Source organism: Aquarana catesbeiana, linkage group LG07, assembly GCF_042186555.1.
Source record: "Aquarana catesbeiana isolate 2022-GZ linkage group LG07, ASM4218655v1, whole genome shotgun sequence".
NCBI classification, from domain to species: domain Eukaryota; kingdom Metazoa; phylum Chordata; class Amphibia; order Anura; family Ranidae; genus Aquarana; species Aquarana catesbeiana.
Window position 1 is genome coordinate 292,404,218 of NC_133330.1, and position 14,733 is coordinate 292,418,950.

Consider the following 14,733-nt stretch of genomic DNA (forward strand, 5'->3'; position numbering starts at 1 on the left):
TCCGCCTGAAAAACTGACAGGCGGAAATGATCGGAGCGCCTGTGTGAAAGGGGCCTTAGGGGTTCTTTGAGCTGTGGCTGATTGGCCTCTCATCTGATGATGCCTGAATAGTCTCAGGGCCAATACCACTTGGCAAAGCCATGAGCATTATGGATGGGTTAAGACACAAGTCCGAACTCACATGAGCTATCCCACCAGGAAGATGTCACTGCGGACAGCCAAATATAAGCGTCTGGTGCATTCCTCTCCCCACAGCCGCACATACACAAAGGGCGGGGAATGGTTCCACCACATATGATTGGCTGTCCACAGTGATGGCTTCCTGGTGGGATAGCTCATGCATGTTCGGACTCTGAACATGCTTGAGCTCATCCCTGATGAGCATGACAGCCATTCTGACTACCATTGTAAGGTTACATTCACACAGGCAATGGGGGCCTAATAGTTTGCTGCGTTCAGAGATTGCGAAATGCAGCCTATGGACGCTAATACACTTTGTGCTATGGCCGCATACAAACTGGCTGATTAGCTGAAACCACTTTATGTGCAGCAAGAAGCTCCGCAGAAACGTGTCCAGGGTCAGTCAGAGCCTCTATTTGCATGCAACCCCCTCAGATGAGTGACTACACGCGACACCAGCCATTGGTTTGTACAGAATACAAATCTGACAGCTGTTGCTGTTCGCACACACTGTACGCATGCAGCCTTTAGAACCGCTGCCAACAATCTACGGATTCTTGCTAGCGGCTGCCCGTTTTAATGTATGTTACAGGTGTCATTTCACTGGCGACCAACGTAAGGGGAATTTTCCCAACGATCCCCAATGAACTTATTTTAGCAGGGGTTCCCTGAGACCTGAACATGATTTTAAGGGCTCCTCTGTGATTAAAAAAAAGTGGTTGCCCTGGCCATTATTGGAAGTAATGAGATGAATGTGTACTACAGACTTACAGCTGCAGAACAAATATAAGATCAATTAAAAGTGTACCTGTACTGCGCAAAGAAGTATTTGTCTAAGAGGCACGGTTAGTTGGAGCCTCTGAAGGTTTTCTGCAGGCTGTGACTTTCTGAAAGTCAGTATTTGCATAGACTAAGGTGTGTTCTCAATGTGAATATGTGTATGTAATAGCCCCTGGACTTGGAAGTAGATCACATTGTGGAATAGGGAAGTCGAGACTCCTCTATTTACACCAGTATCTCTGCCCACAGGCTGGTTGTGATAAGCAAGATACAATTCAGACAAAATCAATACACTACCGCTCCAGGCTGGTCCATCATGTCCGCACGGCAACGGGTGCACATCCAGTTAATTGCTGAGATAGTAATAAACACTATATGTGGAAGACCGAACTCCAGTAACAAAAGACTTCTTTATTGGTACAAATCCATTAAAGCCAATACAGCAGGAAAATTGAGACTTCTATTGTAATGTTTTTAATGGATGTGTACCAATAAAGAAGTCTTTTTTTTACTTTAGTGTGGTCATCCACTATCTTGTTCAAGATAAGATACAGCACATTATAGTTCACCACTTAGCCTCAATATATTTTGTCTTTTTATTTTATTTTTTTCAGCATTGTATACAGTGTACATGATGTTTAACTGGTGTTATGCACTTACAGGGATATTCCTGTCAAATTAGGCCAACCTGATTGGAGCTTTAGTTTATCAATCATCTATATCTGTGGTGCAGCAGTCACCCCTCTTGCCAGTACAGGCATCAGGAACCAGACCACCCAATGAACATGTGTGGAGCTCTGTGAATTATGACTGCTATGCACTGAGATTTTGGAGAACTGAACGGGCTTTCTAAGTTTTTATCACATTTGCAACGCTTCCTGGTCAACTGCAGTTCACTGGTTGATCTGGAACTTTGCTTTTAAAGCTGACCTTAACTCAGTGGAAGAATTAGACATTATTGCAGCCCCCCCTTCCTCCTAAACAATGTAACAAAATATTTTTTCTTTTTTTAGTCTGCCCTTTCCCCCCCTTATCCGCCAATCTTGTCTAGATGAGAATGGTGTCTTATCTGTTCTGAAGCCTCTCGGGATATGCACATCATGTATCCCAGGATACTTCAGGTTCTATACAGTGGGCCGTTGAAAGGCGGACCCGGCTGTATGTCTTCGGGGAGGGCCGGGCTGCCTGAACCAGGAAGAGGCAGCCAGCACCTGATGATGTCAGCAATGAAGATGGCAGAACAGGACACAGCCATGTGACAGAGGCATGATGGATCATAGCAGGACATCACTGGATTGGCTGGCTGGGTAAGTATGAGAATTGGGCTTAACACCAGGTAGAGAGACAAGAGGCATGCAAACCTCTTTTTAGTTCAGAGTGGCACTGGGGTTGCCAGAACTAAGTTGTTTGAGCTTCAAGATTACATTAAATTAAACTCTCTCTGGTTTTCAGATTAAACATCAAAGGAATGTATGCAGACACCTGCTGTTAATATGTTGTCTGATTATATTTACAGGGTTACGATAAAGTGAAGCTTTCATGATAGCGATATGAGAGTCGCCATTGGCAATGGTCCAAGTTTTGATCAAAAGTCTATGGTCCTAATCAAAGATCAAAAGTCCAATTAAAGGTTCAAAGCCCATATCAAAGGTCAAAGCTTTGAACAAAGGTCCAAGGTCCAAATCAAAGATCAAAAGGTCTACGTTTTGATCTTGCCATCCTGCTTTAAGTGAGTCATGTCCTGACTTTACTGGCTGCATACTTTTTTTTTTTAAGTCATGAACTAGACAGCAATGGCAGTTACCTTATTTCTCTTCCAACGGGTCCTGATGGTGATGACTTTGAGAAATGTCAGCATTTACATAGGAGATATGTAAATCCTATGTAAATGCTGATGTTCTAGGAAACTCCTCTTGCTGTGTGTTGGAACTCGGTTTAGCTCGGTGGATGTTGTGTGACAGTGCCTCAAGGTCAATGTGCAAATGCAGCTTGCTTTCAGATACATTTAAGATCAGATTGTGACATTTCTCAGATCAATCAGGGGTTCCTTAACAGGTTTATTTTATCTGCAGTTGGTAGTCTTCTGACCTGCATTTTATCCACTTCCTAAGCTGCATCAGTCTGCTTCCAGCTGCTTTTGCATTCCTTATGGACTTGTATAAAGAGAGAGGCAGTTCTGATGCCATCAAAATGCCATTGACACAGTCCCTTACCATACCTCCTATTCCATTAGGGCTGGGTTCACACCATCGCCGCATGCGTCTCCCAGTAGGGGTCCGGTGCATCCTGGTTCACTGTTTCAGGTCCGATTTCAGCCCAAATTTTTGGCTGACTTCAGACCTGAAATGGACCAAAAGACGCACAGGGCTCCTGTGCAAATTTGCACTGGAGCCGCAGCAGAGATTTGTGAACCAGCTCCATATTGAGCCGGTCAAAATCTGCTGCTATTGCGAATTGGATGCGGGGAACCTGCATCCAATGCGCATTGGTGAGAACCCAGCCTAAAACTCTGGTTCTTATGGTTTTGCCTAATGACAGATTCACTACTAAATATATTTAAAAGGAAAGTTCAGGATTAAAAAAAAAAAAAAAAACCAAAAAAAACATTTATACTCCTCTAGGTGGATGCAGCATTGATTTGATCCTGCATCTGTCCCCCACGGGTTCTGCAGTGAGAACTGAGCGATCAAACACCGCTGATCACTCAGTTCCCCCCTCCGCTCTTAGTAGAGAGTGGTGACTGTCAGTCAGTGGCTCTCTGCTCTCCTCTCCAGTGCTCACTGGAGCGCTGGGCTGTGGAGGGGGCGGGAGGGGTTGGCTCAGTCTCTCAACGGATCGCTGAGAGGATGAGTTGGCTGGTCCAGGCTTCTGGGTGGATCCTTGACCATATGATTGGGATCTTTCCTGACCCTGGACTGGCTGAGTGACATCAGCCAAAAGTGGGCTTTAGCCAGCTGTCAGCTGAAAACGGGTCACAGGAGTGCAGAACAAACTGTACTCCTGTGATCCATATCCAATACTTTGGCCATACTTCTCCTTTAATGGAATTCTATAGTCACAGTATATACTTTAATTTTGAACCAGCATTGTAATAACAATACAAACAATAGTTATTTTGACAATCCAGTATAAAGGTACTTGAAAAATCTCCTTTCATGTTGTAAGTTATGCTTGTCTGCTGGCCGTCTTCACAGCTTCCTGGATTCCTTATATGCTTTGCAGCTTTTCCTCTGCTGTTTACTTTCAACTCCTAAGGGTTCATTAAGACATGTAGGAAATATGAGTGCCCATTAACCACACCCAATGCGTCAAGATGCGTTGAAGGCATGTTTCTGGTGTATTTTTGACATGTTTGCGTCACGTTAAAAAAACGTTTGCCAGACCTCCCCCCCGTGTTAGTTTTCTATTGTGTAGACTTTTGCATTATCATCTTGGCTAGTAATGCTTTCTTTATTATTTATTCTTTATTAAAGAGGAAGAAATAAAGGCTCCAAACATTATAACATACATATGTTAATAATAATAGCAATTCATTCCTATCCTACAAGGTAAAGCTAATTTATTCAACAATATCATATCATCCATATCAACATATTAATCTGGGTATCTTAACCTTCTCGGTCATGAACTCTTGAACAAACGTAACCTAATCCCAGTTTCATAATCTAGAGTTAGTAACGCTTTCTAAACACATCTCAAATATGTTGTAAACGCCATAGAGGCATTTGTGGCACATTTGCAGCATGGTTGAGGCACATTTACATTTACATCAATAGAAATATTTGGGAAGCACTGGTAATGCGACCATGTGAACAACACTGGGCATTGCAATTCATACAATTTTGACAGGCATTCATGGAGCTTCAAAAATGCTTAATGAAATGCCTGCTTTTGAAGCTAGTGTAAACTTAGTCGAAGAACTACATATCCCATGGTACCATGCTGTCCGAAAGCAGTGATTCCTATACTGACTTCGCCTCCTGAATCTCCTCCTCTCAGCACCTCTGTATTTAAGAAGTGTGTAACACAGCAGTGCCTTCTCACACTGACTATGAGTCACAGAATTCAAGGAAGTAAATGCTTTGGAGATCTTCACAATGTACGTTTACAAACTTCAAGATCCTTCAGAATAATGAGAGTAGGCAAGAAATAATCAAAACACAATGTGGAAATTAATGCATGATTTCACAATTTGACCATAGACACGCTTTATTAACCACTTGCCGACCGCCCTTTAGCAGTTTTACTACTGCAGGGTGGATGCTGTGCGCAGGATTGTGTCTATCTATCTATCTATCTATCTATCTATCTATCTATCTATCTATCTATCTATCTATCTATCTATCTATCTATCTATCTATCTATCTGCCATCCTGCACTCCCAGGTAGGAGGTGCGAATGCGCGCCGCTGGCACATTGCTCCCGCTGTGATTATATGCAGCGGGAGCCGATCAGTGGGTACCGCGAACACTGTCTGCTGGCACCTGCCGATCATCCTATAGAGGCAGCATGGCAGCCTGCCTATGTAAACAAGACAGATTGCCGTTCTGACGGGAGGGAAGGCATGGATCCTATGTTCCTGCAAAGCAGGGACATGGATCCATGTCTTCCCCTGGTAAAAGCACCTCCCCCACTGTAATAAAACACTGGCTAGGCACACAGTTAACCCTTTAATCGCCCCTGATGTTAACCCCTTTGCAGTCAGTGTCATTAGTACAGTGACAGTGCAAATCTTTTTTAGCACTGATCACTGTATTAGTGTCACTGGTTCCCAAAAAGTGTCAGTTAGTGTCCGCTTTTTTGCTACAATATGGCAGTCCCACTATAAGTTGCTGATTGCCACCATTACTAGTAAAAAAATAAAATAAAATAACTATATCGCATAGTTTGTAGACGATGTAACTTTTGTGCAAACCAATCAATATACGCTTATTGGGATTTTTTTTTTTACCAAAAATTTGTAGCTGGATACATATTAGCCTAAATTGATGAAGAAATTCGATTTTTTTTTTTTTTTTTTTACATTTTTTTTTCTTATTGGATATGTTTTATAGCAGAGAGTAAAAAAAATATTGTTTTTTTCTTCAAAAATTGTCTTTTTTTGTTTATAGCGCAAAAAAATAAAAACCGTAGAGGTGATCAAATACCGCCAAAAGAAAGCTCTTTTTGTGGGAAATGGACATGAATTTTATTTGGGTACAATTGTCAGTTATAGTAGTGCAGTGCCCTATCGCAAAAAAAAAAATGGCCTGGTCATGATGGGGGGGGGGGTAAATCTTCTGGAGCTGAAGTGGTTAATCAGGTACACTTGTTGCATTCATCTAACTCTGTCCTGATGCCACACAGGCACTTGTCTGTCCTCCTCCTTCCTTGTTTCTTATATGTGTAATCTCAGAGGAAATTGCCACATGAGGTTTACGCTTGTTACTGTAGTGTGTGTGTGTGTATGTATGTATGTATATATATATATATATATATATATATATAATGTATATTCCTACATTCATTGAATGTGGGGCTAAAATAGTTAACTTAGAAGTCTACAAGGTGAGCGTGTTGGTGAATGGCTGACGTCAGTTAATGAGTAAACAGCATGGGGGATTTAAAGGTTGTATATACCAGTACTTCAAAGTGATAAACAGGTGATGCTTTTATATACTGCAATAATGAAATACTCTGTAGAAATTGCACTCTCCAACATTTCGGAAAGTAACATTTCTCAAATGAATTGCGTCTCATTATTTATTGTGTCTAAATACCGCTAATCAAAGGCTTGAAGTGAAGTGTGTGTGCTGGAAGTGACCTGGAAGTTTGCAGATTTCATAATACATTTCAGACATGCTGGCATTAAAAGTAATTATGAATCCCTCTGTGCCTCGTGTACAGTCAAGTGAGTTTGTTTTCTTACTTGTTTTTGTATTATTTCTTTAGACTTTGATTTGTAGATGCAGAAAAAGGCAATCTTGTGTCGGTCTCTGGGATACTGGCAATATACACTGAAGATCAAAATTAGAGAACAACCTGCAATTTCCAAAATTTCGAGGTCACTGCTTCGTCCTATTTGAAATGATCTAAACAGGAGTAAAAGAGCAGTTTTGTTAACCACATAGCGACCGGCGCATGCCGATGTACGTCGGCAGAATGGCACGGACAGGCAAAAGGAGCGTACCTGTACGTACCTTTAAATTTGCTGCCATGCCATCGCGTGCGCGCCGGCGCGCGAGCGAGCTCCGTGAGTCCGACCGCGGGTCCCGCGAACAGATACCCATGATCGTCTCACGGAGAGGAAGAACAGGGAGATGCTAATGTAAACAAGCATCTCCCCGTTCTGCCTAGTGACAACGTGTGACAATCCCTGTGATCAGGAGCTATGATCAGTGATGTGTCACGCACAGCCCCTCCCCCTCACAGTTAGAATCACTCCCCAGGACACACTTAACCCTTCCCTAGCACCCTAGTGGTTAACCCCTTCAGTGCCAGTGTCATTTTTACAGTAATCAGTGCAATTTAATCGCACTGATCACTGTAAAAATGACAGTGGTCCCAAAAATGTGTCCACCATAATGTCGCAGTCACAATAAAAATCGCAGATCACCGCTATTACTAATTAAAAAACAATTATTAATAAAAATGCCATAAAACTATCCCCTATTTTGTGGACGCTATAACTTTTGCGCAAACCAATCAATAAATGCTTATTGCGATTTTTTTTTTTTTTTTCCCAAAAATATGTAGAAGAATACGTATCGGCCTAAACTGAGAAAAAAAACTGTTTTTTTTATATATTTTTTGGGGGATATTTATTATAGCAAAAAAATCAATATTGTCGCTCTATTTTTGTTTATAGCGCAAAAAATAAAAAGCGCAGAGGTGATCAAATACCACCAAAAGAAAGCTCTATTTGTGGGGAAAAAAAGGACGTCAATTTTGTTTGGGAGCCACGTCGCACGACCGCGCAATTGTCAGTTAAAACGACGCAGTGCCAAATCGCAAAAAGTGCTCTGGTCTTTGGCCAGCGAAGTGGGACGGGGCTTAAGTGGTTAAGCATATTTCATGAGTTACATATATTTTGAAGCACAGAATAAAAAAAATGCAATGAGATCTGAGAAAAGAACATTGATCAAAATTAGAGAACACTTTCCGATACCTCCCAGTTATTGGTGTTAATCTGGCACTCTATGCATTCTATGCATTAAAGTGAAAAACCTTCTGTAGTGCAGCACCCCCCAGAGCCCCTCTTTTACTTACCTGAACCCAATCGTTCCAGCGACGAGAACGAGCACAGCAGCTCCAGCCCCTGTCTCGGGTCCTCATTGGAAAGATTGATAGCAGCAGCCACTGGCTCCCGCTGCGGTCAATCAAATCCAGTGACATGGGGGGCGGGGCCAAGTCCTGCTGTCTGTGTAAATGGATGCAGCAGCAGGATTCGGGAGCGCACCTGCACGGGTGCCCCCATAGAATGCAGGTCCCCGAGGGGGCACTCAATGTGGGGAGGAACCAGGAGCACAGCTGGGGGACCCCAGAAGAGAAGGATCGGGGCCAATCTGTGCAAAACCCTTGCACAGAGGAGGCAAGTATACCATGTTTGTTATTTAAAAAAAAAAACAAAAAAACCTTTTACAACCCCTTTTAACGGGCAGCCTAAGACCACTTTCACACTGGAGGCATTTTTCAGGCGCTTTAGCGCTAAAAATAGCTCCTGAAAAAAGCCTCAGCTGCAAACCCAGTGTGAAAGCCCGAGTGCTTTCACACTGGTGCACTGCGCTGGCAGGGCATCACTAAAAGTCCTGCAAGCAGCTTCTTTGCAGCGCTATAGGAGCGGTGAATACACCGCTCCTATAACGCCCCTGCCCATTGAAATTAATGGGCAGTGCCGCCAGTAAACCGCCGCTGCAGCGGCATTTTGCGGGTGGTTTTAACCCTTGTTTTAACCCCCGCTAGCGGCCGAATAGCGCCACTTTACCGCCTACGCCTGGGTGCTTTCAGTGTAAAAGGGCTCTAACTTTCCAGTTTTCACTGACTTTGCAAGCTGTGGAGTTGTTGTAAAGTGACTGAAACTCTTCAGCAGCAGGTTGTCCAGATGAAGGCCAAAGGGATGACCCTTTCCGCCATAGCAAGAGAAGTTTGTCAATCCAAATCTGTATTTTCTAGAATATTGCATCTTTCCAACGTCACAAACTCATTCAAATCCCCCAAGAAGGCTGGTCGTCCACGAAAGACAAATGTAAGAGAGGACAGGATAATGCGGAGAATCTCAATGGGCAATCAGTTCAACACTGCAGCTGTGATTGCTCGCCAGTTCAGTGCTGAACAGAGTAAGGATCTGTCTCATCATACAGTGTCTCCCCGTTTAAGAGACTTTGGACTGAAAGCCCGCTCTGCAGTGATCAAACCTCTCATTAGCAGAAATAATCAAAAGGCTAGACTAACCTTTGCTGAGGAGCATGTTGTGTGGACAGAGACGAACTGGTCCAAAGTTCACTTTAGCGATGAAAGCAAGTTTAATTAATTTGCTTCCGATGGGATACATTATGTTCGTCGTTTAAACTGGGGAAAGACTGAACTCAAAGTGTGTAAAGAAGCCAGTGAAGGATGGAGGGGGATGAGTCGTGGTTTGGGGGATGTTTTCTGCTGCAGGAGTTGGGCCTCTGATAAAGCTACATGGCAGAGTGAATTCAAATGCAGAGCCCCCCTGCTCGTTCCTCCCCTCCCTTTCCTGACCTGCCGGGCTGCATGCTCATAAGGGTCTGGTATGGATTTTGGGGGGGACCCAACGCCATTTTTAAAAATAAAATTGGCATGGGGGGTCCCCTCCGAATATATACTAGACCCGAGGACCTGGTATGGACCTGGGGGGGGGGTTACCCCACGCTGCTTTATTTATTTTTATTTTATTTTTTTTTAGTTGGCAACTCCTCTTCCTTTTTTTTTTTTTTACATTCAGCGGGGAATGACAGCTAATCACTCATCGGTTGTCAAGGACGCGGCGGCCGGCTTCCCGGCACCCTCCTTAGAAACCAGCTAAATATAGTGAAAAAAAAAACGTAAAGTCAGGTAACACCATCAAAGGGCTGTCAATCCCCCCCAGTAGTGTGACTGCGGGCACTCCGTTCCTTCCCCATTGCCCATAACTGAGGGCCAATCAAAGGAGACTAGGAGAGGAGAGCATCATGGGACATGTAGTCCTGAAGATTGGCGGCTCCATTTTCCACAGGGAGGAAGCTACAGCCAAGAGAGAGAGAGCCATGCTGCCCAGCACCACCAGAGAGAGAGAGAGAGCCATGCTGCCCAGCGCCACCAGAGAGAGAGAGGGAGCCACCCTGCCCAGCACCACCAGAGAGAGAGCGCCATGCTGCCCAGCGCCACCAAAGAGAGTGAGAGCCACGCTGCCCAGCGCCACCAGAGAGAGCCACGCTGCCCAGCGCCACTAGAGAGAGAGAGACTGAGCCACTGCCAGGGTACAGACATGCTACACTACTGACCAGAGTCTCTCCCGGGGAGCCCAGAGTGAGCGATCGTCCAGCCAGAAGGATCACTGCTGTTGTTTTGCTGGGTCTGGTAAAGAGAGCCTATAGGCCATTATTTATTATTTATCCTAGGGACTGTACTACATCTGCAGTCTCTGACCATGATAATGTGATAATGACATTGTCGAAAAGGGGCGGCGCATGGGTGACCCTAAAACGATGCCCTCCCCTGAAAAAAGTTCTGTGGACGCCCATGCCTGTAGTATCTACAGCCCCACCCCTAGCATCCTTCCTAGGTGATCCTAATTTTCCCCCTGCTTTTAACCCCTTTCTCTATATGGAAATTATATAACCTCACTACTTTAAAATCTCAGATAATAAATTTTGCTCTTTCATTGAACTACGTGCAGTACATAATCTCCCACTATCAGAATTACCACAATATGCTCAAATAGAAGAATTCTATCACAAATTCTATTCCCTAACTCTACAAACTCCTTACTCTCAATTTGAGCAAATATGTATTTCCTCACAAAGACATAGGGGATTGATCTCTCACATTTATATCATTGTTTAAATGAATTCTCCCTCTCAGAAAAATCTTAACCAAAGCTTCAATGGGAAATCGACTTGGACTAATCTTTTTCAATATCAGATTGGAACACCACGATACAGAACCTATTAAAATGTATCCGGGCAATATCAGTCAAAGAAACCGCCATCAAGCTGCATACCAGATGGTATCTAACCCCATATAAATGTAACTCATTTTACCCATCTGCTTCACCCACATGCTTCAGGGGATGTCCAGATCAAAGTACTTTTACTCACTTTTTGGAACTGCAAAGTTCTGAAACCTTTATAGCAACAAGCAGCTACCAAAACTGAACAGATAACGGGTAAAACAATTTCCCTCACCCCTCAGAAGTGTTTATTGTTTGCATCTCCACCAGATTTACCTACATACAGCAATAGATTGATACACACCTTGTTCAATTACATTCATTGGACAATAGCTTTTAATTGGCGTTCAACAACTGTTCCATGGCCTCAGGTGATAAACAGAATGGAACAAATAAAGCTCTCGGAGCACATCCACCATACACTTTTTGACACCATGCACGTTTTTTTTTTCTTAAATGGACCCCCTGGGACATATCATCACCTTAATATTTCTTCATATATTCTTATTCCAAATGTCATTATAAAGAGAATGCTATAATAAAAAATATACAACCCTATAGATAACGCACAATATATTTCATTCTCATTGTTCCTCTGTTGTATTGTTACGATCCTTAATTTATTTAAACTTCTCTATATGTACACATGCTTTATATTTGAAATACCTATTTTTTTTTTTTTAATATATATTTGTACTGAATTATGACTTTTTACAATAATAAAATCGTTTGTAAACTGAAAACAAAAAACAAAAAAGGCAAGGGCCTGTAGACTTCCTACTAATTGAGTTTTGTAACCTTCAGAAATGTTAGTTGTAATCTTTCTCCGTGCTACAATCATTGCTGTTCTCTAATTTTCATCATTGCGTTTTTCTACAAAATAAAGTTTTGGTTTTTTTTGTTGAAGTATATTGGTTATTTTGAAAAACCTTGTTCTATTAGCATGGTACAGCGACACCAAAAAGTCCATCAAATGTTAAGCAATGAAGATTACATTATTTCTGAAAAAAATCAAGTGTTCATAAATTGTTCTCTAATTTTGATCTCCAGTGTAGATGGATAGTTCAAATGCATCAGATGCTTCTTCAATTTGTATTATGAACCTTAGTAAACACAAGTTGTATGGTCCCTGTTCAGCACGCTGTGTAAAATCTACATAAAAACAGAATACAATGATTTGCAAATCTCATAAACCCATATTTTATTCACAATAGAAATTAGAAAACATATCAAACGTTTAAACTGAGAAAATGTACCTTTTTTTTTTTTTTTTTTTTTTTTTTAAGGAAAAAAAAAACGGTCATTTTGAAATTGAGATCAACACGTCTGAAAAAAGTTGGGACAAGGCCATGTTTAGCACGGTGTAGCATCCCCTCTTTTAACACCCTTCTTTTAAACATCTGGGAACTGAGGAGACCAGTTGCTGGAGTTTTGGGAGAAGAATGCTATCCCATTTTTGCCTGATATAGAATTCTAACTGCTCAACAGTCCTGGGTCTTTGTTGTATTTTTCATTTCAAGATGTGTCAAATATTTTCTATTGGTGAAAGGTCTGGACTGCAGACAGGCCAGTTAACCTCCCTGGCGGTATGATTATTTCATATTTTTGATGCTGAAAGTGGTACCATTATTTTGCATGGAAATTTGGCGTTTCATATTACAGGCCTGTAATTCTTAGGAATAACTCACTTAAATCTGTCCAAACAAGAGTCTAGTAGACATCCCGGGTATGATAAAGTTTGAAACATGAAATCATAAATTATAATATAATAAATAACTATAAATAATTATACCAAATAATAATATAATAATAATAAAAAGTATTCAATAATATAATCAAATTAAAAACACTGAAATTTGCTCAGTTGCAGAATTGTCACTGTCATCACTTTTCAGTGTTTGATGACGGATCTCCCCACAAATCACAATCGCTCAATTCTGCAAGTGATTCTAATTTATTATCGCTGTTTTCTAGCTGGTAACCCCTTTTGATGTAAAGGAATGGTTTTGGTTGCTATGGACAATCTCCAGTTACCAGGCAGAAAGAACATTTTTATAATATAAAACTGCATGCAGGGCACTGGAGAAACCACTAGGAACAAAAGGGATGTGAAACTATTTCATACAGTAATGTAATCTGTAAGATTACAGTGTACTGTATGTATTGTGGGTGTTTAAATTTTTGAATTTGGCGCCGTTCTCCTTCCCCGTGCATCGCAGCGCTCTCAGGGAACGGAGCCCGGCTCCATGATGAATCGAGCGGAGGACGAGCCGCTCACACTGTGGGGAGACATCGCAGGATCCAGGGAACAAGGTAAGTAAGCTCTTCCTGGATCATGCGATACGATCCAGAGTCTGGCTCGGGTTACCGCTTTTGGTTCTGAAATTCCACCCCAAGCCACACTCGGGAATACCGCCAGGGAGGTTAAGCACCCGGACTCTTCTACTACGAAGTCATGCTGTTGTAATAGATGCAGTATGCGGTTTAGCATTGTCCTGCTCAACAATATCCAGGGCCTTCCCTGAAAAAGATGTCATCTGGATGAAAGCATATGCTACTCTAAAACCTGGATATATCTTTCAGCATTGATGGTGAATCTCCAGATGTACAAGCTACCCATTCCATACACACTATTGCACCTCCATGCAGTCGGAGATGCAGGCTTTTGAACTGAACACTGATAACAAGCAAGAAGGTTCCTTACTACTTTAGTCCGGAGGATGCAGCATTCATGGTTGTCAAATTTTGATTCCTCTGGCCACAGAACAGTTTTCCACTTTGCAATAGACCATTTCAAATGAGCTTTGGCCCAGAGAAGACGGCGGCATTTCTGGATTGTGCTCAGATATGGCTTCTTCTTTGCATGATAGAGCTTTACCTTGAATTTTTTGATGGCACAGCGAACTGTGTTAACAGATAATGATTTTTCTGTGACCTCCTGCTCTCTAGCTCTCTCATCACTTCCTCCCATGCTCATCTCCAGGACTTTTCCAGAGCCTCTCCAAGCCTATGAAACTCCTTACCCCAATCTGTCCGTCTATCTCCTACTCTATTAGCTTTTAGACGTTACCTGAAAACCCTCCTCTTCAGAGAAGCCTACCCTACCCACACCTAACAACTGTATTTTCATTTTGTCCATCTGATCATCCCCCACAGCTACGACCCTTTGTTCCACTTGACCCTCCCTTCTAGATTGTAAACTCTAACGAGCAGGGCCCTCTGATCCCTCCTGTATTGAATTGTAATTGTACTGTCTTCCCCGATGTTGTAAAGCTCTGCCCAAACTGTTGGCGCTATTTAAATCCTGTATAATAATAATAATAATAATTTTTGGAAGTATTCTTGAGCCCATGCAGTGATATCCATTACAGAATCATGCCTGTTTTTAATGCAGTGCTGTCTGAGGGGCTGAAGATCACAGGCATCCAATATTGCATTTCAACCTTATGCACAGAGATTTCTCCAGATTGTAGGACTCTTTGGATGATATCAAGTACTGTAGATGATGTTATATTTAAGGTCTTTGTATTTTACATTGAAGATTTATTCTGAAATTGTTCGACAATTTTAAGACACAGCATTTCACAGATTGGTGAACCTCTACCCATCTTTACTTCTGAGAC

At 42.2% G+C, this 14,733-nt stretch overlaps 1 protein-coding gene across 2 annotated transcripts in view; it reads left to right on the forward strand.

Moving 5' to 3' along the window:
- RAB3B (RAB3B, member RAS oncogene family) overlaps positions 1-14,733 on the forward strand; it is a 227,814-nt gene that overhangs the window by 64,893 nt on the left and 148,188 nt on the right. The window lies entirely within an intron of this gene.